The 24,481-nt window shown below is 37.4% G+C and overlaps 1 protein-coding gene and 1 long non-coding RNA gene across 3 annotated transcripts in view; one reads left to right on the top strand and one right to left on the bottom strand.

Moving 5' to 3' along the window:
• ROBO1 (roundabout guidance receptor 1) overlaps positions 1-24,481 on the top strand; it is a 704,094-nt gene that overhangs the window by 158,019 nt on the left and 521,594 nt on the right. The gene's annotated exons all lie outside the window — the stretch shown is intronic.
• LOC106040297 (uncharacterized) lies at positions 1,399-5,582 on the bottom strand. Its single transcript, XR_001209812.3, has 3 exons — positions 5,443-5,582; positions 4,556-4,749; positions 1,399-1,532 (listed from the first exon to the last, which is right to left on the bottom strand). It is a non-coding gene; the product is annotated as an uncharacterized lncRNA (long non-coding RNA).

Here is a 24,481-nt window from a genome sequence, read left to right as displayed (position 1 = left end):
TGCAAGGCTGGCTGATCTAAAGCAAGATTAGTTTATTCAAATGTGACTTTAATCAACATGAAATAGTATGTTGCGAAACTCACTTTTTAATAGTGCAACTCTCTGCTTACGTGTTTGTGAATTTATTAGCAAGATCATGTATACATACATGCAAGTATATGCAGTTGAAGATTTATATACATATATCTGTTTATGCAGAATGCATTTGCTTTCTTGTACAACCAAAAACTTAAAGGGTAGTAGCAAAATGTATAACGTTATGGTTGAAAATTTACATGCTCAAAAGTGAGGATATTAAGAAACAAATGTGCCCTCATAGAAGAGATGGCATGGTTGTGCTAGATCATAAACTCCTTAGGGGAGAGGAAATGCCAATATATATGTTTATAAAGTGCTGAGAGCACTGTTGGAGTTCAATAAGTAAACAGAAAAGGTAAAGGGTATGTTAGTAAGATGGTAAATTTTGCATATTTATTTAATTTTATGGATTTGGATCTTGATTTTAATGTTCTGTTAAGGTAGTTATTTTGCCTTGACCATTAAGATTAAGTGATTAAATTGACAATAAAAAGAAAAAAAAAATGTAAGGTGTGTTTTGCACTCTCCATGCATCTCCATCCTCAAAGTCTTTTGTTTGGTTGTTGTTTTTAATAGTTCTTCATCACAAGCAATGGAATAACCCTACTGAGCTGACCTGGCAGCTCTGCCACTTCCCCAGACTTGCAGGGGTGGAGTGGTGTGTGGATCTGGTCCCCCCACACACTGCTGAGTTATGGGAAGGCACCATTCACTTTGCAGAATTGTGCTGTTTTCATGGCAAACACTGCTGTGTCTGAGTTGATCTCCCCGGAGTTATTAGAGTCATGGGGGCTGCAAAATAAAACCCGAGTGATTTTAGCTTTGCTGTGTTCAGTAACTGTTATCCCGTCATGCCTTAAGTCTCTGCAACTGCCTCACAGAGACTCTCTAATAGTCACCAGATTTTGTGTTTCTTTTAAAATGGGAGACTTTCAGAAATGCATCAAAGGCAATGTAAGAACTGTATGTGGCAGTAGTTTAAGTACTCTTCCACTGCAGAAACAGAGACCTGCTTTCTTTTGCAAACCTGGTAAGGACACCTTAAAAGGACCCTAAAGGGAACAGCTCATTACCCTTTGTGGTAAGACAGGAGAGAGCAATAGATGGCTTTCCTTGTCTGTTGACATAGTCCTAGCCTGACTTGCAGGAGAGCAGGACTCGTGAGCCTGTGATACAGAGGCCAGGCTCTCCCTTGTTAGTCTGTCATCTCTGTACCAATACAGCATGTGACCTTCTGGAAAAAAAAGGTTTCCCAGACCATCAGTTTCCAAAAACTGTCAGTTTTGGGTTCTTCATAAGAGGTGACAGAGAACTCCCTGTGTGAGGAAGTGGCTTTGGCTTTGAGGAGAGTTGAAGGACTTCTGTGCACGTGGGGACTGACTTCACTGTCTCCTGGACTTCCAGTGTGAGAATCTGTGGCTTTCATCATGTCTCATGAGCACAATGAAGTATCCCTGTACAGAAGAGAAAAAAGTTGTTTTGAACACTTCCTGGAAGGCTAGGCCAAGATGCTGCAGAGAGCTCTGCTTCCCTTTAGAAGAAGGTAAAAGTGAATTCTCTAATGAAGGAAGAGACGGTTTTAGAAAAAGTTCTGCTCTTTGTGGATAAAAAACCATGAGAGATATCTGATCCAAGGACAGAACTGTGCAATAATTTGATAGTGACTTTTATCTATCACACAGTAAAACAAAAATCAAAAGGCTAGAGCATAATGAAAGCCGAGGATAAAAGAAATAGAACGTCTAAAGATTTTAGAGAATGACATATATTAAAGCTAGACAGAACTAGTGTAACATAGACCATAAATTCATTTCCTAATTTTATTTTTTAGTCCTTAACTTCTGACTGAGCTGCAATGCATGAATGAGATAAACATCCAGTCTTGGTGTAATACCTTCAGGTGGTCCACTGAATCTCTGAAAGTGTTGTCCACATGGCTGATTCCAGAATTAATTAAATTGCTTTTGAGAAAGCTTTCAAATTGCTAAAGAACTCACATGGGCAGAAATTACACTACAGAAACTGAAACTAGTTAAATGAGCTATAAAACACTGAATCACATAGGAGCAGGACACCTTTTACTGGGCTTCACACCTCTGAATGCTTAATTAGTTCAGTTTTACTTGATGTTATTCCAGGGAAGGAAGTGGATTGGAATTGCTCCTATGGCAGTTATTGCCCGCTATTTTGCTAAACAGCAACATCATGCATGAGGCACTCTGTTATACAAGGTGATACAAAAGTTTTGTTGGTGATATGTTTTCTCTGTCAGACTGCATTTTTGGTGTGACTGAAAAGGAAAATGGTCACTTACGAGGTGCTGCTTTGGGCATCCCTTGACATACGTCAAGATATGGGGTAGCTTTTCTGCAGGCAACTTCTCCTTCTCCTGTGATAGGATAAATGGATGCAACCTGTGCAGAAATGTCCATACGTGTTTTGTATCCTGAAAAGCACCCTTCCATTATTTTTGTAAGAGTAAGCTATCTGGCCAACACTTCTGAAACTTTCAATTAACTCTGTGCAGGATTGAGTACTAGACACAACAACAACAACAAAAAGTGGCTTGAGAGATCAGCAGACATCTGCTGAAACACCAACTGGATATACCATTTTGCTTTTTCATAGTGCAAGGCTCAATGAGCATTGGATCTGGGACCAAATAAAGGAAAACAACCCCAAACAACCCTAGCTGCAACTTAGGGAGTTCTTCTTTGAGGCAGCTCAAGCTTTTGGCTTGGATTTGTTTCGGCTCATCCTGGAATTCCACACTTTGCCTTTTTTTTTTTTTTCTTGAAAATCTCTACTTTCTGTCCTTCCAGCAGTGCACTGCAAATTGCAAAAGCACAAAGTCTTTTGCTTTTGATGCTCAGAACTGCAGCTGGCATTTGAAAGGACAGTTTTTCATGCATTCACAGTAAACTGTGCCCTTCTGCATTACTGCTAATGTACTCCTAAAGGAACAGCTTGTATTCACTGAGCTTTTTTCCTGTGCCATGTTTTGACGCAATAAAAAATTTGGTACAGTCAGCTATCTTATATAAGCAGCAGTGTGAGTCATCTTCAAAAATTGAATATTCACATGCTTCTCTGGCATGAGTTAAGAGAGGATATAAGTTATAATGTGCTAAAAAAGGAAATCTGAAATTCCCAGCAATTTCTTTTAACACTCTATGTTACTGTAGGAGTTATTTTTGCTATGAGTTTGAGACGTGATCCTTCATTGTTCTTCAGCCCATAAATGTGACTCCTGTAGAGTTAAATGATGGCAAAGAAACCAAGCCTCTTCATCAGGGGATTCATCTAGTACAAGGACTGGGTGACCTTCACTGACCAGACGCAGTGCTGGGTCTGTATGCAGAGAGCACCACCACCTTCTGGTCATCTGCATTTGGGGACAGCCACATGGAGACTGCTGGGGTCAGAGCAAAACCAACAACTACTTGTAATGTGTAACTTGATTGAGGTTTGTCAGATAGCCTGGTTCTTTATGCCCTGTGCTGTATATGCTTCACTGTACTGAATGTAGTTAGCCCAAATTGCAGTAAGAGCATATCTCCTCTCCTGATTTCTCCAACTGGTCAGAATGAAGAAACAGAGCATTCCTTTTCCAATTCCATGTGCCACATTTGTCTCCTCCTTTTTAAAGGACTTGCAGATAAGTTTTTTTAATAGTAATGGAAGACATTCTGTTATGATACCTTTGCTATCTGCCAGCTCTAGGTGAAAAAATGCACCTGGCCTCTTTCGGAAAGTTATCATCACTGACATGAGAACATCTAGAGATGAATGGCTTCAGCTGGTCACACTTTAACTGGTCACTGTGGAATATCTCAGTAGCACTGATCATTTTGAGTTGAAATTTCGTAAAAAGCAGTGGCCATGAACACTGTCAATGAATAGAGAGACGTTATTATGACTAAAATAGCTTACTTTGTCTCTCCTTTCACTCTAAATTGAAATTGTATCTAGAAATGTATTCCTGTACTTTACTTGAAGACCACCTTAATTCTGCAGCTCTGTTACAGGCATAGCATCTACCCGGCAGCTAATAAGTAATGTGTGATGCAGAAGATCAGCTTGTAGAATACTAATTCATTGCTGTTCTATTAAGAAAATGTTTTACCATTGTAATTATTCCTAAGGCTGATGCTTCTGACGCTAAACTATCTGTTTTGCGGTTTCTTTTACTGCATATAAATGTAGACATATCTATCTGAATCCCTCTGCCACCATGAGCGAACAGCACCCTGGTCTTTTTGTGGTGATTTCTGTCTAACAGGACCACACTGTACTAGACCTCCACAGGTCACCCGGAATGATTTCATAACTGTGGTGGTCAGTGGACAGCAACTGTGGCATCGTTGACAGGTAGATCACCAGAGGAGTTTGTGATCTCGCTGCCTGGCACGGGCAGACGCTGTGTTCAGTAGCTTTCCCCAGCCAACAGGTGAATTTGGCCAGCACCGGGGCTCACCTGCACATGGCATGGCTGCCCAGGGGCTGCTGGGCTGCACAGTGCAGGTGGGCTGCATGGTGTGGAGTACATACAGACGAGGACAGCATCAATCCTTAGCTCTCTCCTCACTGCACGTATTCTCTGTCAGCGAACTGCCTCCTTCATTCTGGCAGAAACCAGGATCAGAGGGAGCATGGTTTGGGTCATCTTCCCTAGAAATAGAAGACATTTGTGCTAAATAAGAGACAGAGTTACTGAACGTTGAAAAAAAAAAAAAGTTTCTTTTTTAATCCTTTCTCCTCCTTTCTCCTCCCCCTCCCCTGCCACCCTTGTCTGTGAGCAGGAGAGGCAGCTCCTCAAACTGTCCTTTTGCTCCCGTTGACAAATGCAGTGAGCTTGGGGCGTCAACATTAAACGCTCCATGTCACCAGCTTGGTGAAATTTCAGTGAAGTATGCAAGTAAAGGAGGAAAAAAAACAAAAGAAAACAAACAAAAAAAAAAACCTCCGATTTCAGCCTGGCTGTGTCCCGTGTTACGGTGCAGTGGGGAATGTTGATAAACACTGGGAAGAACTGAGAGGTGGCAGAGGCAGGTTAGGGACTGGTGGCTTCTGATAGACCGCAGAAAGCTGTCCCTTCATCTCTTCCAGCGTCTGAATGCCAGATTCTCCTGCTTAGAGGAAGCCTTTACAACTGTTCTGTTTTTACATGCCTTGGATAAAAGGAAGAAGCGAAGCAATGGAAATACAATTTTTAGTAAGCATTTCTAGTAGAAATAATATTTTACATCTCCCCCTGCCTCTGCTGAGTAAGTGCTGTTAGCTCCCATCATTCATTCCTAAGGAAAGTCTTCTAATTCATCTTTATCAGTGCTGCCAGGTAGAGGTTATTCATTTTTTGTTTACCTGGCATGGCCGTGCTGTCAGTGCTGCTGCTGCTTTGGCTAGTAGAAGTAACCGCTGCTGTGGACATCTCGCCCAGAATAAGAGCGGGGTCGAGGTGGAGAGGTGAAAAGAACCGTGAGTAACCTGGGCTTTTCCTTCTCTTCTTCTCTGCTCTGTGTTCGAAGAAATGTGTTAGGCCTCATTTAGCAGTGTAAGTCTTCCTCTCCAGGAGACTGTTCTTTAATAATAACCTTCAGGGTATATAATTAAAGATAGTTAAATATGCATACAGAAAGCACGGGCCACACCTTCTGTACGCTCCCCACATCTGCAGTATAGTCCTGTGCTTCCCTGCAAGCTTCCCAAACAGCCTGTGCTGATTAACTCCTGTATTTCCAGAGAGTTGCAAGACTTCCAGGCTACAATCAGCTGTGCTTTTTCTATTCATAGTCTTACCATTTTGCATGCTAGTTCGAATATTGGCATTGATAAAGGTAGCAAATTTTACAGCTGTACTGGTTATGTGAAGGATGCTGGTAACCACAGTGATTATGCTAGGTAACTTTATTGGTATAAATGGGAAAACTGCAGTTTCGAATCTACAGATTTAGAAGAGGGGATTTAACCCAGCATTGCAGCTTGTGCAAAGTTTATTAATGTTGCTCTTGAAAAGAAAAAAGAACATTACTGTTGGAAAAGGAAAGTAGATGAGTCATGATAATATTTGGGAGTGAGATCTGCAGGACCTGATACAGCATACACAGTTTACAGTTTGTTTCACTGAAATATCCAGATGATTATTTGCATTTAAAGGGCAACTCAGTTCTTGCTGACATTATTCTTTATTCTTGTCCAGCTATATAAACAAGCATTCCTGTTATTGGCAACATACTGTGATCATTATTCGTGTGAATTTTTGCCTTTTTTTTTTTTTTTTTTTTTTTTTTTAGAAATACCTAGATTACTAAAAGGGGAAGAAATATTGAAAATGGAATGAAGGCTTTCAGTTTAATTCAGCTGAATGTGATGAGACTGACTGGAAAATGTATGTGATGAAAATCTCTGAAATAACCAGAGCTTGGAGGGGTGGCTGTTGGTATCCTTGGGCTGGATGTTATCTTGACAGTCCTGTTACCTGAAAGCTGATCTGTAGCTTGAGTGATAATTGTGTTTCCTAAAGCATGGACATACATGTCAGTAAATTTACTGCTTCCACTTGGGCCCCCAAATCATTAGCCTTATGGAAAGAGATGCTGGATGGAGTGGAGCTGAGAACTGAACTCCATTCATGAGTAATTTACATCCAAAAAAATATACTACCCAGACTAGCAGGTTCTTAATATGTGCATTAAGTGCTGCGTATAAATAACATCCGGTGTGTTATAAATATTCAAGCACATTAAGTAATTATGCTTAGAAGAGCCCTTTAATTTAATGGATATGGAAACTGAGGCACAAATCTCAGAAATATGTTGATTGAAACTTTTCCAAAGCATGTTTCTTGGTCATTGAAAAGGTCCTCTAAAAATTCATCTGTGTTTATTTTCAAGTACTACCTTTTATGAAAAAAGCCAGGTCTTAGAGTAAAAATACTATATTTTCAGTTTTGACTTACTGTTTTTCATGTTTAAAAGTTTGTGATGCTGAGTGTTTAGACTGAATTTAGACCAAAGAACGGAAATAGATGGGGATATAAATATTAATGTCTCACAAAAGCATTGCTGAATAAAAGTTAATCAGTTTGGGATGGCATTTAGCCATGATGAGTAAATTATACAAAGATTCAAGAGCTTAAGAGCGCCACATCTTTTGGCATTGGTTTTGCAACTATAGTAGGTCATTTAATGTCATTGGTGGTTAACAATTAGACCTTATAGATGCAAATTGTTTTCTTTCTACTCTTGAGGACAGGGGCTCTAAGTCCAATACATTAGCAAATTACTGGTATGTGGTTAAAGGAAAAACAAGGATGTAAATTAGTTTTTATTATCATACTGATGATAATACAACACAATTGCTTAGGGATCTCAGTTGTCGTATGTGTTAAGAGTTACAGATCTGAATTACATCTCCTTGAAATTAAGAGATCCTTGGATAAGACCCAAATATTCCTTTTATTTTAATATTAGCAATATCCTAACTAAGAACAACTGTTGGGCAAGAGAAATTTTAGAAGACCGCTATTTGAATTGTATACCATTTGGCTTTTGCTGTCTGTGATGCCAGCATTTCTGAAGTAGCAGAATGCAGATATCACATGGAGCTGGATGTTGTGAGAAGATATCTCCCTCTTTCTGGGAAAGGAGAAAACCAAAATGTTACATAATCATAGCTTATTGATTCTTTGTCTGTGGCTATTAATATTGTATGTGTGCCTTTCCAAATTGATGTGGTTCTTAACAATGCTTTCTTACTGGTTTATTTTTGCACATCACTGTAAAAATACTAATAAAAGTATTAATAAAAATAATAATATAAAAAGGTTGTGTGATTAAGTAGGGTAGTTCGTTTAATTGGGTTACACTTAAATTGCGTAGCCCAAGCCAAAAAACATGACTTTAAATACAAGGGAACATGTCTGGTTTCTAAAGCTCTTAAACAGCAATTTTCACTAGAGCATTCAGGTGTAGCAGTTTTTTCAGTGCTTTAAAAGTCTTCTGTTTACAACATAGAGAGATATCAAAATACTTTTATTTCAAGTAATCTTTTAAAAGATAGATTACTTTGGGGGGTTTTGTTTGTTTGTTTTGATTCTCTGTAATGCTTCTCCAAAGAAGAGATCAATATATATTAAGAGGAATAGTGAGTTGTCTGGAAAAGTCATAGTGATTCAAGTTCTGTCCATGCTTCTCAGGGACGGGACCAAGGTGGTCCAGCAAGGACCACAATAAAACTCACATTAAGCTTTACCTGACCTTACACCTCCTTGGAAGAAGCTTTGTTCTTCACTTAACTATTATAATGTTCTTGGAGCTGGGAATTTTGTGACCATGTTTCTGATCCACCATTCTCAAATGAGTAAATGCATCTGACAAATACACCAACTGGAACAACTGGAAAAAAAAAAAGTAGTATGGAAGCACACTAGTGGATTAAATCCCACATGTGCCTGTACTTTATCTTATAAAAGCACATGGGGCAGAGGCACAGATCACAGAGGTAATAATAAATATTTAAAACATGTTTAAATATATAAAAATAACATTACTAGAACCTTATGCTGTGGTTGTTGTCTTCTGGCACATTATTACTTTTTCAATTCATTTTGTTTTTAAGAAAGTCAATGATTATTGTTTGAATGCCTATATTTTACATTGTATATGATCATGGGAAATTGCTATTTTGGTACTGAAGTGGCAATGTATTATGACATGACAGTCTCTCAGAAGAACTGAATTACAGAGTAATACCATTGTTCCGTTGTTATTAATTCCTATACTGCATCTAATGCCTCCATTGAAAACCGTACAAGCATTTTTTCAGGCATTTATAACTTTTTAAATCTGTTGCTGTACTCTATGCAATTTTCTTTGTTAGGAAATTTTAATCAAAATGCTTTGCTTACCCTGAAAAAAGTATATTTGCTCATTTTATGGAGAATAAAATTGTAATTTTCTGTGCAGGTTTTGGACATCATGTGTAAAGGTCAGAAATTAAAGTTGTCACAGTGAATTGCTGGAGCAAAAATGTGTTTTTCATATTTTTCTTAGAAATATTTTTTGTTGGAAAAACTTTGTGAAGCTTTAGGATTTTACAAGGCATTAAAACTATTCTTTCACTGCTAAATTCATGTTCAATTCATTTTGCATTTTAGGAAAATTTGTTTCTGATGTTCATAAGAATTCTTATTTTTTAAAAAAGTGAATGTGTAGATACATATAAACACACACATATGTATATACACAATATATATGTAATGGAAAAAATATCCATAAATGATGGATAAATGACTGCTGTTGGGAGCAGGCCACCCACAGGAGGTTAGTTTATCTGCCCAGGTGAACTCCTCTGGTTTAGTGTAAAAAAGTGCTGATTGAGTACACCTGCTTTAGATTACTAAAAACAATTGTTCTTTTAAAGAAACCATCACGTTTCTTATCTTACAGGAAAAAATAAAAAATAAAAAAAGGAAAAAGCACATTCTCCTTGAACTCTTACAGGGTAGTCTTTGATGTTAAAAGTTTGATCTTTAGATACATTATTTACCCTGTCATGTATCAAATAATTTTAATGTGCAGGGTTGTCTATTAACATTATCATCTTGCACTATATGCTTCACTGGAAGCTTTAAAATGAGTCCCAAATCATTTAGTGATCTAGGTGTCAGAATGTAAAAAGAAAGGTTTGTTATAGCCTTTCCTAACCTTGAGGCCAGATTCAAGGTACTTTCTTTTTTTTTTCTGCTTTCAGGCAGTTGTATTTCTTACAAGAAATCATGTTTCACACCAAAAAATGTCTTAGAAGCCAGCATTTTATCACAAAACCTTTAAAGTCTAGTAACTAAGTATCTAAAAAGAATGATGAATAGAAAAGATGGTTGCCTTTAAATGCCAGAGACTTTTTCTCCTTGAGTAGATGTGTCTGATAAGACATTTAAAAGAACAATGGAAAGAGAGATTAAGAAAAGAAGAGAGAGAAAAAAGGGGAGAAAAAGAAGAAGGAGTTGGAAGAAAAAAAGAAAGATAAAGAGAAAGGAAAAGAAAATAAGGAAATGAGAGAATGTAGAAGGACAAAAATCAAACTGCCACTGTTATTAACTAATTTGTAATTTCTCATGTAAGCTACTTACTTTATAGAACTAACTGTAGTGTTCCACTTTCATCACACTATCTGTAGGATCTGGGAAATGACCTCTTATGTCAGAAATAAATTTACTTGGAACTTTAATTTGTCCAATTTATGAGGATGAAATGAGCTGTTGTATTTTAAAATTGCCTCAGTAAGATTTTACAGTAAAAATTCAAGTGAGTTGACATTGATTCACAAAAGTATAAGATTTTCAGAGTAATTAAAATTTGGAACATTTTCTGCCCCAGAACTTTTGAGTTTTTATAAATTTGAATGAAATTGAACTGAATTTTGATGTACGAGGTACCATATGATACAGCATATGTAAGCTGCTGTAGGATTACATTTCTGTAAGACACTCTACTATTTCAATAGAGCCCTTAAATGATTTCTTAGTCCTTATATAAAACAAAGAAAAGCACAGCTTTTGTGCACCTAATTGTTCTATTTTGAGTAAAATTATTTAATACTAGATTTTTAGAAACCTTTTCTTTTAATTCTTCACAAGAAAAAAAATGTTCGTTTTGTAACGTAGTTATATTAAGAGATGAAAGCACATTTCTTTTCAAAGGTCTTCCTGTACCATCTGCTAAAGCAGGGATCTGTATATTTTTAAATATATTTGATGATAATTTCTCTTTAATCACTCTGTAATTAAGTCTTAAAGCATTGTATGTATTTCCTAACACCTGCAAGAGCATTTTTTGTATTATTATTTGTAGATATGTCTTTTAGCTGTTGTCTGAGGACAATGGAAGAGTTAACATCGTTCTGTACATGAACTCCACTGAAGTCCTCTGTGACTGCTTTCTCTTCTTTTTCTTATCTTCAGTAGTCAGGCTCCCTAATTATTCATCTCCCTCTGCCTATTTGCTTGGTGATATATGGACTCGTTAGGCAGGAGTACCCGAACAGGAACGTTAAGACCACCCAGTACCTAGATAAGTCCTTTATGGTGCTCCAAGTCTGCTTTCCTGCCAAAAGCAGTTTTATTACCTCCAAGGTTTAAAATCACAAGGTTTAGAAAAGTACAGAAACTTCTCATTCATCTTAGTGATCTTACAGCCTTGCACTTGCATGTTCAGCTCCTCCATTTCATGCTGTTTACCAACAGAAGGAAGATTCAAAAAGTCATTGCTTATCTCCAGGGCCTGGAGCTTTAGATGAGACACTGTCCTGTGTCTCACTGCTAATCATACTGAATGACATGGCCAGCTACATGAGACACAGATGCATTACTGCCTAATAGGAGAAAACCATCTCTGAATCAAAATACCTTATGGATTTCCTTTCTTTTTTTTTTTTCTTCCCTTAAGAGAATCTTTTCTTTTGATGTTCTTTCTCCTCTTCTTGTGAATCTGAAATCACACTGTCAACTTGTCAACTTCCTTTTCCTCAGCCGCCAAGGGAAAGGACACAAGGAGTCTCAATTCTTCCCCGCCCCCCCCCCCCCCCCCCCCCCCCCCCCCCCCCCTCCCCTTCCAGGGAATAGGGATTGGAAATACAGAAGTATTAATGTTCTTTGGACAAACACACACAGGTGTGCCTAGGCACGTACTTGGGGGTATCTTTATCCCTTCATCTCAGGTGTGCCTTTCTCTTCCTCCTTATGCTTGTATCTTCTTCTGTATCCCATACTTCTCTGGTGGTCCAGTTGTGATTCTTCAGCTGCATGTCTACTGCAGCTCTTCCACTGCCTCATGTAAGGGCTGCTAGCCCATGCGGCAGTGAGGCTGGGGGAGCGACAGAAATGAGCCAGCTGTGATCAATATTCTAGGTTATCCATGGGATTTTATTGTATACCTCATGGAGAACTAGGGACTGGGCTGGTATTTCCACCATCACAGTTGCTTCATGTGGCCTTCTGAAGTACTTTTAGAATTTCAGCAGTATGAATATTTTGGGCTGCAAGTTGAAGGATCAGAAAATCTGGCTATCACTGCATAATTTCAAATTAGAACACGGCAGCATTTCAGGACTACTTGTATTGGCTGAGAGATGTTTTAGCCAAAATAAGAAGCTTTCCTCTTAATTTTAGTTGTTTACGAAAGTCCCAATTTCTGTATCATGGGTTGCGTATGTGTGGTTTGACAGTGAGCTGTTTTGTTTACACAAATACTGTAGGTGTATCTGTGATGGTTATGCATAATTGTCTCAAAGTTTCAAAAGAGAGACAAACCAAAGAATCCAGTAGCACCCCCATGACTTTTGTAAGTCAAAATCCTTTGCCTATAAAGAAGGCTTTATGGATTTTTTTCTATATAACATAGTTTTCCAGAAAACAAGTATAAATCTAGTTGTCAGTTCATTTTATTTTTATCTATTATAACAGAGGTCATAAATATTTTTCTGATGTACCATTTTTGGTTTGTTATTTTTACATTCATCAAAATGAATTGTTGCGTGATTCATCACTGTCCTGCTTCAGGTCTGGCCTCCAATGAAATTATTGCTTTATAATGGTACATTACTGGACTACTGATATGATAGATCTAATCCCCTTGTCACAGATGAAAAAATCCTTATGGCAATGAATGCTCACAGAAATACTAATTTCTGTGTGAGGGATTAATGAATGAGGTTACCACTCAAGATATGTGCATGCATATTTAGAATTGCAATTCAGTGTCAGCTGGGAGGTAAATGGTGAAACAAAATTAAAACAAAACAAAACATGAAATGTCCTCCATATAGAGCACCTCCAGGGTAATACATACTTTATGTCTCTTCAGCTTTCTTTGGATTTTTTGTATCGGTCTGTAAAAACACCAATCAGAGGAGACTGTTCATGAAGCAAAAGTAGTCAGTAGTACTACATTTCCTTCTTTCGCCTTTCTGAAAATACAAGGGAACAATGTCAAGACGGTGGTTGTTACAAATGCTCAGGAAGAGTTTGTGAGCATGAGTTTACTTTCTAAATGGCTGTGTGGTTTTTTTGGGTGGCCCCATCCATTTTGTGTTTTACTTCCTTTTTGCAAACATTCATTTAAACTGTTTGTTTGTTTTTCACAAATAATTAGGGAATACCTGCTTTTTTTGTGTAATTACTCATAATTGCTTTCTTGCAAGTAATAATGACAAGTACTTCAAATATTCTCATTATCTTTAAATGTTTGTAGTCTAATCAGGCATCAAAACCAACAGCATGCTAGTCTCATACTACCTAAGGAAACTTTCTACAAATACAATGAGCATAGATTGTCATAGATTTAAGTTTAAAAATACATAGGCATCGTTTTTTTTTCAGAAGAGTATTGCCTAAACTTATGAAGAATACATTTGTCAAAATCAGGATTACTTTCTATCCAATGAAAGAATGCAAGAATGATTTATTTGCCATGACTGATTTTACTTGGTAGTTATACAAGACGTTTTTGCTGTGATACAAAATGACTAAGGCAAAATATCATGAAACATGATTTGTGCCCCACAAAGTGCTTGGAATATCAGTGTCATTTTACTCAAGGTTGAATGCGATGTAAAACAAAAATGTAGGAAATTCCCAAAGAGCAGAAATAGTGAAGTCTATAGATGTGTGTCTCACGTGGAATGTTTTTAGTATCTTTGAAGGTATGTGCCTATTTTTAATTTCATCCTCGCCCCTTCTGTCTCTGTAGCACAAAACTCTGTCCTTGACATCAAGTTTTCTTGAAGAAATGATGCTTATAGGGTGTCTCTCTCTGGCTGAACTTCCTGTTTTCATGCTATGTGTAAGGTCTAAGTGTCTTTGAGAATATCCATGCTGCAGGGCTAGATAGGAATTCTGGCAAGGTAGAATGAAGACATTTTTTCAACTATGAACTATATCCTGTAGTGGAGTAAGCCATTCATAACATGCTAAAAGACTATATTAGAGGAATTGATGTGAGAACTTTGTAAATTGTACAAAAATCTACAAAAAAAAAAAAATTAAACTTGCCTATCCTGTATAGTAATTGTGTGTGGAAAAACATATGCCTCTGATGACTTGAACTGAAATATGTAGTCACTACAGAAAAACATGCTTATTTACTGTTCTTTTACATATGTTCAGAATCAATCAAATCTCAACTCTCAATTACGCTGCCTTTCAGCAAGGTTTTTATATGGTTCAGCCTACCCAGTGGGCTGAATGGTCAGGCTGGGAAATTACCTCTGTGGAATGTTCCCACTGATATATTACAGTCCTGAAAATGGGTTTTCTTTAGTTCCCTACATTTTTATTCGCATTCTCTCTTCCACGGGCTTTGCTGAGAGGAGATACCATCAGGAGGTCTCATTCTCTTTGGTCTCTTTGTCCTTGGTCTCCCAAAACAGTTCTTGGCTATCAAGCAGTGCATCGAGAAAGCTCATCATGTTTTGGGGCAACCTTGAATATCTCTTGGGAGAGCAGGATGAGGAGACACGGGCACTCCAGGCAAAATGTGTCAGTGAAGGAGAAGTATCTCCCAGTTACTGACTCTGCTCATTAGATGTGCCGAACCAGGGTTAGAGAATTTACAGTAATCCTTACTTTTGGAGCCCATTTTTCTTAGAGAGGTTTAGACGTTTCTGTGACAGAAACACAATGAGCTACAGAAAAAAATAAGGTATTTAATGAGAAACAGATGAGGCCTGTGTATTGTTAATGGAGAAAGACTACTGTTTTGTGTAAAGAGAAGCCAACGTGTAACATCAGGAATAAAACAGAGTAGCTTACAGGACATAGTAACAAGAAAATTGTTTTATTCTTGATGTTTAAGATACTGCTTCAACTAATGTCTTTAAAACTTACTGTGTCCAATGTACAGCCTGTGTGTATGTCTTCATTAAAAAAAAAGAAAAAAAGGTAATAAATATCTGTTCCATTTTGTTGTTGTTGTTTTAGTGCTTTCAGTATCATTTTACAGATGGTCACTTTCTTTCTTAATACCAGTTGTCCCTTTACAACAATATCCAAAGATAATATTTTTCTCACAATCAATTTCTACTTGCTACAACATCTGTTGATGTGATTTATTAATGTTCAGGTACCAATAAAGATACTTCGTGTGTTTGTGTTCATGTTCAGCAACATAAAAAGAATCTAACTTCAGCTTTCCTTAAAAACAAAGTCTCACTGGCTTAGCTTTTCTTTTTTCTTTTTTTTTTTTTTCTTAAAGACCATTGGGGATATTATAGTTTTACATGTCAGCTACTAACGGCTTTATGTCCGATATTTGATTTAAAAATCACATGGCCCTGAATAGTAGTGTTTGTATTTTTTTTAGCAAAGCCTGCTTAGTTTCGTATAACACTGTGACATTAATGTCTTCTTTTTACTGACTGTAAACATTTTAGTTTGCATTTTATATGCAGCACCTTTAAGCTTTAATTGGACATCTGATAGTTTGTGTACATAAGCACCTACCAGCTAATGTGGAAATTGTAGACTAAGAAGTAATGATACTATTGTGCTGGCGGATGCAGACTTCAGCCTGTTTTGTCAGATTGTCTCCCAGGAGCGTCTGCTATATTTCAGAAACCCTTTTGGTATGAACCGTTAGAGAAATATGAAAATGATGAGGCAGGTGCCAAAGCAAGCCTCTGACAGGCATTGTATCCCACCCAGATTATAAGGTTCACACCTGATTTTTTATCTTAAATATTAGTATCATAGACTATGATTCTGTTAAGGTTATATCTCTCACTTTTGATATATGTTGCTTCTATTATCATATTTTATAAGTACTAGCTATTCATACTGTTGTTTCAGTCTATAACGTATCTTACGTTTTGGGGATTCATGTTGTAGCTAGAGAACAACAAACACTATTGATTTGTTTCTGACACGCTTTGAGGAATTCTTTTCCTTCTGCATCTCTGTGAAAATGCGTATGATTAGAGTGAAACAATTCTCCCTTTCTGGTGCACTGTCACTCCTTAATTTACTACAGGAATCATCCATGGTTACTTAACAGTGCTGCATCAAAATGCAGTCTGAAGAGTTAGTTCGTCCTGGGTTCAAACTTTTGGGATGATATTTTACCAACATTTTATTTCCAAAGCAGCCTTAGGCAAAGAAATATAATCTAACAACCTTGCAGCAACTGTAGCATCTGAAGACATTAATTGGTCCTTTTTCTTCAGGTCACTACCAGGTCCTATTAGTAGGGTGTTTGCTATCCTCACTTTATGGGTAAGATCATGATAGACAAAAGATGATAGACAAAGTATGTATGAGAATTTGCAAAAGCCACACAGAAAATCAGTAGTTTTACAGATTCTTGTCTGGTACTGGTACTTCTAAGCTCATGAGAGAATGGGCATGGTGTTGGGGGAAAAAAAAAAAAAAGGAGACATATCAGTGTTTAATGAAAAGTCTATATATAAGTGTTCTCTTGTACATGTTTTTGGCTCTCTATGTATATTATATATTATGATAGTTACTGACAGTGTTACCATATGTTACAAGCAGCAAGTGAAATAGGGTAAATCCAGAAATATCTGGGTATATGTGGACATTTTGGGAACGTTGCAGCAGAGGTAGAAAACAAATGTAATTCTGGATTAGTTTAAGCATGTCTGTGTTGATAGAAGCATTTCTGCGTTCATAGAACTGTTTTGGAGCAGATTCTGATAAAACTTCTGCATAATCTAGGGCACACATATAGCAGTACTCTCTCCTGCAGGACAAGACAAACAACAGAATAAAAATTGAAGTTACAATTTCAGAACTTAAGCAGCCCCGCAAAATCTACAGCAGCTTTTTCATGATACGGCTGAAAAGAGGGAGAACGTGTTTTCTCTGGCCTCTAGCAGAAACAAACGTTTGAACATTTTGTTTGGAGACCAAGAGACCAGATGTATAAGTTAATTAAGGAAATAAGGGTGGTATTTCTATGAAGGCTGAGTTTAGCCTAGCTATCCCAATGCTTCTCAGTGTAGATTCATTTGAAGGAGCCAGTAAGGCCAGTCTGGGGAAATTAACCTCATTAGGCTAAAGCTTGCCTTTGGACCACTCAAAGTGCAACATAATTTTTGGACAACAAGTCTCAGCTGTGGACTTGGGGTCCTTGATAAAACAGAAAATGTCTTAGAAGCCAAGAATATGTCTAGGGATATACAACTCTAAAGCAGCCAGGAAAGGGAGTCTCAGCAACAGACAAATCATTCAGTAAAGCATGTTTCTCAGTGAAATAAATGGTTACAATCAGATCAATCTCATTGATGTGTGAAGGGTGACATGAAGATTTCAATTACATGATAGTGTACTAAGACCACCTTAGATAATATGAGTCCCCGTGCTTTTTAAAAAAGCTGTTTTGCATTTATAGAATCATAGAATATCCCAAGTTGGAAGGGACCCATAAGGATCATCAAGTCCAACTCCTGGCACCGCACAGGTCTGCCCAAAAGTTTAGACCATGTGACTAAGTGCACAGTCCAATCGCTTCTTAAATTCAGACAGGCTTCGTGCAGTGACTACTTCACTGGGGAGTCTGTTCCAGTGTGCAACCACCCTCTCGGTGAAGAACCTCTTCCTGATGTCCAGCCTAAACTTCCCCTGCCTCAGCTTAACACCATTCCCACAGGTCCTATCACTGGTGATAACGGAGAATAGGTCACCTGCCTCTCCACTCCCCCTCGCGAGGAAGTTGTAGACTGCGATGAGGTCCCCCCCTCAGCCTCCTCTTCTCCAGGCTGAACAGGCCCAGTGACCTCAGCCGCTCCTCTTACGTCTTCCCCTCTAGGCCCTTCACCATCTTTGTCGCCCTCCTCTGGACACTCTCCAACAGTTCAATGTCCTTTTTGTACTGTGTAATATGTCATTTTATCATATCATTTGTGTACTATATCAAATTATATATATATAATTTTGTACTGTGTAATATATCATTTAAATGAAATATTACTTAAAAAGCAAGAATAAGGTGTTACCAAAGTGAGTCAGACTTGAAACTACACATAGCACTCTCCATTACTTACATGAGAAGGAAGTATTAAAGAAAGTACAATCTGATGTTGAGTAATCTGCCAAGTACAACCTGCTCAATGGCTGGGTAATTACGAAGAGGTATGTATTCTGCTGTGCCAGAGGTTGATAACAAACTTAAAGGACTTGTGAAGCATGCATAGCAGCGTATGTGTCCCTCACATATACCATAAGTGTTTAGTTGGCACTTGGATAACTGTTATTTTCTCTAGATAAAAGAAGTCATGAGCTGTCAAGTAGGTTCCTTTAATATGACGAAACGAGGCTTTGGAATAAAAAGAAGCAGGAAGAAACTTCTCACTAGTTAACTACAGAAGATCTAAATACAGATATTTCAAAACATGCCATGTCAAATATTAGGATTAAACCTCTTCAGTTTAACAAGAAGTAAATACCAAAGTAAATAAATAAAGTAATAATGCAGCTGCATGTGCTTTTGAGATGTGACATTAGCCTGTACTACTGTCCATGCTTTTCTCGGCTGCATCCACAGTATACTTGATTATTTTTTTTATTATTTTTAACTATGAGGGAGAACTATTTGAATATCAGCTGATTCCTCCTGCAAGCAAGAAACAGGCATAACAGTTCAGTTTTCACCATTATATCAGCGCAATAGAAATGGTTTTGTTCAGAGTCAGCAAGGTCAATGTCACTGTTACCAATGAAGCCCAGATTCCAGGTTCTTCTGTGACATGTTTTATGTCACTCAGAGGATTAGTTGGCCTCAGTGGAAGGCTAAAGCAGGCAAGATAGAAATATCTGATTCAGCAGAGAAGCGCTACAGCTGCTGTAAGCAATACATTGCCGCAATACCATTGGTTCTATTTAGCAAAAACTCCTCCTTAACCTCCCCAGTTTAGCCAATCTCACCCCAGGTGTAACTTATTTGAGACTTAATTTCTGCTGTCTTCTTGAAGTTGGACTGTTAGCAGTACTCACCTGAGAATTTTCATTTTCTATAAATAAAGGAAATGGAGCCCAAAGGCCAAAGTCTCCCTCAGGTATACAGAGAACATAAATGCCAGCAATACTCAGCCTGATAGTGTGTTGCTGATTATTTGTAAATTGTAGAGCTCTTGGATGATTTGGAATAAAATATCACTGCCTTGCAGCTGAGTTATACCTATTTCAGAAGACTAGCATTTGGAAAAGAATTAGAAATTAATAAATAATACACTCAAGCTACCAACTACACTGAATGTGTTTTCATGCTTAGACTCAAAATGCTACCAATGTAATCATTGATGAGCACTCTAAGGAAATTCCAGAATTCAGACTAAAAAATCCAGTGTTTTGTTTGCATTTGCATTAGCGAACTGCCTTTGATCAGACAATATTTTTTATGCTTTGTTCATATTCATAAAGGTGTGTTCATGCTCTTTGCTCGCCATTGTGTTGTTACTACAGTACTTTAATGCAGCATTTTCAGATTCAGGCTGGTGCTTACATGAGGGACCTTAAGGAAGAGATGCTGGAGGAGTCCTTACGCATTCATAGAATAAATACTCATTAGATTATTATTCTTTTTAAATGTTCTCCTTCTTCGATCTCTTGTGGCAGTCTCAATCTTTGCGTGGCTCATTTTATACCATTTTTCTGATTATTAAACCCTTTTGCAGTTCTTTAGCCTCTTCATATACTATGCTCCAGCATCCACAGTAGGTCTGTGGTAAACCAATTATTTTTACCTGCTAAAAAGAAAAAAAAAGCAAATACCTAACCTGATGTTTCACTGTGCAGTCTGCTTATCTCTGAATACTCACACGGCATATTCTTAGGATATAATTTCCAAGTTCAGGGCAAGAAACATATTTTGTGTATTCAATGCATAATTTCGATATAGTCATACAGTAACAGAACTAGTACCTTCCAGAGCCAGGTGAGCACAACTACCTGCTGAGAGATGTGGCTGTGGTTTATTTTATATTCCAGACCATACTTGCTCCAGTTACTCAAAGAAAACATACCTGTGTGCTTACTAACACAGAAAAAATAGTTCTTTTACTCATAACTAATAGGGACATTTTTGCTTAATTAAAAAAAATCACTTTAATGTGGGATGGCAGTATGGAAAACTATCAGGATCTCAGTGATGAAAGTTCCAAAAAGATACTAGCTATGGGAAAAAAAGGCAATAAAAGGAAACCATTGTTCAGTTTTGCCTCTAGTCTTCTACTTTTGTTCTTTTCAATAGTATTCATGCACTTCTGACAACAAACAAGTTATTCCTTTAAGAGTTGGAAAGTACAAAGATGAGACTGAAAGGAGTATTATTGTGAAGTATTTAAAGGCTATTTGTTAAGAACTTTAAGATTCTTGGAATAATATACTGTGGAATTGCACATTTATTTGTTTAAATAAGATACTTTCATTGCTGTGAGAAAGTTGTTTTTTTTTTTTTTTTCTTCTCCAACTTACTGGTTTGATTTTATAGTAAAATGCTAAAGTAAAAGAAAGTTCTTAATTCTGAAATTTTAGTTGAGAAAACATTTTGACATGGATCTGAGCCATTCAAGGTACACAACTGTCAAATACAATTGTTATTCTGGTGATTTGAAATCAACTCCTCATGCTTCACAAGTGACAAGAAATTTTGCTTAATTTGCAAACTGTGCATGCATGGGATATGAGTTTGAATTTCAGAGGGTTGATCAAAATAATGTAGGAAAGCTCCATTCATGCATTAATTCTTTTAATGTAGTTATTCATGTGTAGTATAAAGTTACAGTGTAAATTTAATTTTATACGGAATATTTATTTAGACAGCTCAGTTTAAACATCTGAAACAAAAACAATTCCAGAATCCTACTGCAAAAAACAACTCAGTTTATTCTCATGTCATGGGAAATGCAACCATTACATTCAGTGAGATGAATGCTGGTAGGTACTGGCCATAGAACAGCACTTGTACTTTTCAGATGGGTGTTTTATGCAACAGGATACATATGAGCATCAATCCCAAAGTGAGGTGATGGGGCAAGGAATGGTTTGGGAATTCTCACACTTTGGGGTAGTCAGCTGTCTGCAACAGCTCTGGGGTTTGAATGAGTAGTGATCTTATGCACACCTGTTAACATAAGGGAGTGAAAGACTGCTATTAAACTGGCTGAGTCACTATGGGTCACCACTATGAGTATTCTGAGTCCATCTATTGAGAGAAATCGCTAGAAGAATACCCTTAGACTGAAGTAATAAACCCACACTTGCAATACTCAAAATTTGCATCTGATTTCCGGAACTATTTAACACATTGATATTTAAATTGTTTTCATTGCCAAGAGTTCAACAGGCAAGGTTACAAAATAAAGTGCCATTTAAAATTAAGAGGGTAGCTATCTGTCAGAAACATAACCATTTTGGGGCTATTTCTGAGGCATATGAGATGACAAATGATAGAGTAAATGGAGTACACTCCAAGCAGCAGTGTAAAAAGAGGCCCCTACCTCAGCTGGCAAATATAAATTTAGTGATGAGATTGATTCATACCAGCTGTGGATCAGGCCCACTGTCAGAGAAGAGTGGGATCAAAACCACGAGCCCATTAGCAGGATAGTTTTGCTGAAATCAAGTCTTTAGAATTGTATGGGAGCTGGAGGTATGTGTTACAGAATTTTGTAAAGCATGAGGATATCTTATTTATGTTACGGAAATACTAATGTATTGCTTTTTGGCTTGGTGGATTTCACTCTCAAATTTCCAGTTTGAGCTTAGTTTGGTCTTGTAAATTTTTTTTTTCTTTTTTTTTTTTGTTAGATCTTGTAACCCTAGCAGTGATGTTTGGATGCTGAATACCTCAGTCTAGTCAGGAAAGACTGTTGCTGAATTTCACTGGAAAAGTGATGAAATAGCCTGAGAAGGTATAAGCCTTCATAGAACCACTCAGTGATTCATATGTGTCCCCTTGCAGAGGCAGGGAGGAGGAAATAATGAGGTGAGAACTAGGTTATCCCAGCAGTTTTTTCCTGAGGAGTTAATAGGGTGGTGGGCTTTGGCCTTGAGTTGGTAACTGAAATTGTTTGGCATGGTAAGATGAAGTGAAGGTAACGCTTTTTTTTTTTTTCCTTCACTGAGGTTCTTTAACCATTTTCTCTAAGTTGCTTAGATTTATGAGGTCAGAGCTTACCTCTCAGACTGGTAATGTCTTTTTTTTTTTTTTTACCCATCCCACCTGTGTTGTTGTGGTTTTTTTTTGTTTTGTTTTGTAATTGTTAGTTTTTTCCCCTCTTTTTCCTGCTCTCTCGTGTTCATTGCAGAGTCCCAGGTATGGTGAGTCTGGTAGTTTAACACAGTGTGTAGAGTGTGTTTGATCTTGGTAAGCAAATGTTCTTGTTAGTAAGCTCAGAACATCAACATTGTAAACTCACCTCCCTCCCTGTGTTTTCCCTAGTGAGCTTTAGGAAAGAGGTCTCTAAGAGAGTTTGAATCTTGTTGGTCTCACTGAAGTGAGTAAGGCTGGTGAAAAGCAGATGAATCCTTTTGATTACAAGTGATTGAAGTGTACTTGAGGATTTTACTCTCTGAAAGATAAAATTACAGGCCTGTCACCTGAATAAGCTACATACAGCTCAGTGAAGAGCTGAAGAGCTATTGAAGTAGTATCTTGCTATTGACTGTAAGGTAAGTAAATTGTAACTTTATTTATATTCACTGAAACAGTCTAATGACACATATTCCTGATTTTGGTAACATGCTGTATAAATGCAATTAATAATTATGGTAAAAGTTCTTTAACGTCAGTGTGTGGTGTATTAGGTTGCCAGTACTTTGAAGCTACGGCAATAGCAATTCTTACTGTACAGCTATGGCCTCCCTTGTGAAAGATTCTTAAAAGAAGTTCAAGGAAGTAGTATCACAAAACTTCTGTTTCTTCAGGTTTGTAGTTTCTCATCTGAAAGAGGCATGTTGGCAGGTAACCAGTTTGTGTGTCAAGTTTTTATGTAAAGAAGACTAGCATCTTGTTAGTAATTACCTTTCCTAACAACAACTGGTGATGACTTGTTGTATTTAATGTGTTGTTTTGTTGTTCTTGTGGTGTGTTTTTTTTTTTAAAGTATCAACAGCTGCTGTCTCAAAGTGTTCTAGCATATCTCTAAATGATCATCAGTCTTGTGAAGTATGAGACTGTGCTTCTGAAGGGCACCTGCTCAGTCACCTGATTCTAATCCTTAGGAAACACACTTTTGCTTGTAATCATACTGAGTTCATTCCAGTTTTATGCTTAGCATCACTGTTGGTCTGTGATGTGTGCAGCACAGTTACTCCTCGTCTCCCTAATTTTTTGTGTGCTGTAGTGGGATGTTTTGCAGTGAATGTGCTTAGCCAAGGGTTTGGACTTTGAAGTTCAAAATTATGGTTCTGAAGACATGCTTCTTTCTAACTTCTAAAGCAAATCATGGTATGCCTACAGGGTATGGTGTCCTTTAATTCTGGCATATCTTTGATGGTGTGGGCACCTTATTCCTGTCTATCTGTATGCCTTTGATAGCTTCAATGAATCAATATTCTCTGTGAAGTATTACATGTGTGAGAAGCCTCTATGGGATTAGCTCACCTGTGGGGAACCTAGATTCCTTGGTTTAAAATGCTCTTCTCCATCATGGTAGATAGAGGTCACTTTCAAATGTTACTTAATTTCAGATCCTCTTAGCAAGGTAACTAACTCTCTTGAAGCCCCAGAAACTTCATTTGGAAAGAGTGGGGCATCACCTTCTTTTGAGTACTGTCAACAGCATTTACCTTATTTTACATTTTAGAGGATGTGTATAACAGTCCGTGGAAAAACTGCCATACGTGTTATGTGTTTAAAGCTCAGGCAAAACTTTGCTCTTGCAAACAACCTCTAGGAAGCCGTAAATCAAACATCAAGGCCCACATCTCTGCCATAAGATGAATATTACCAAGTTTCTGTTAGTTTTGTGAAATCTTAAACTAGAGACCATATCTTTCTGAATCAGATAGTATCACTGAGTTAATTCAAAGGGAAAACTGAGAGCTGTAAAGATATGGTTATTGTGGAAGTAGACAAGAATAAAAAGAGTTTAAGGGCATAGGTGAGACTTGGCTTGAGCAGGGAAAAGCAATGATAAAAGTGTCTAGGTGATCATAGCTTCTAATGCACTGCCAGGGGAAATAGGATAGGTTGTCATGAGATGCTACATGTGCTATGGCTAGTGGGAAATGGTACTGGAGAACCTTGAAAATATTTAAAGCAAAGCAATGGAGTTCAACTGTCCTAACACTAATTTTAATTGTCACGTTAGAATTTGTGAACCTTGTTCCTAATTTTATTTGATACAGAAGCAATTAAGAGAATATAGGCAGCACTTTTCGAGATAA

The sequence above is a fragment of the Anser cygnoides genome, chromosome 1 (assembly GCF_040182565.1).
Source record: "Anser cygnoides isolate HZ-2024a breed goose chromosome 1, Taihu_goose_T2T_genome, whole genome shotgun sequence".
Taxonomy (NCBI): Eukaryota; Metazoa; Chordata; class Aves; order Anseriformes; family Anatidae; genus Anser; species Anser cygnoides.
This window is presented reverse-complemented; position numbering and strand designations above follow the sequence as displayed.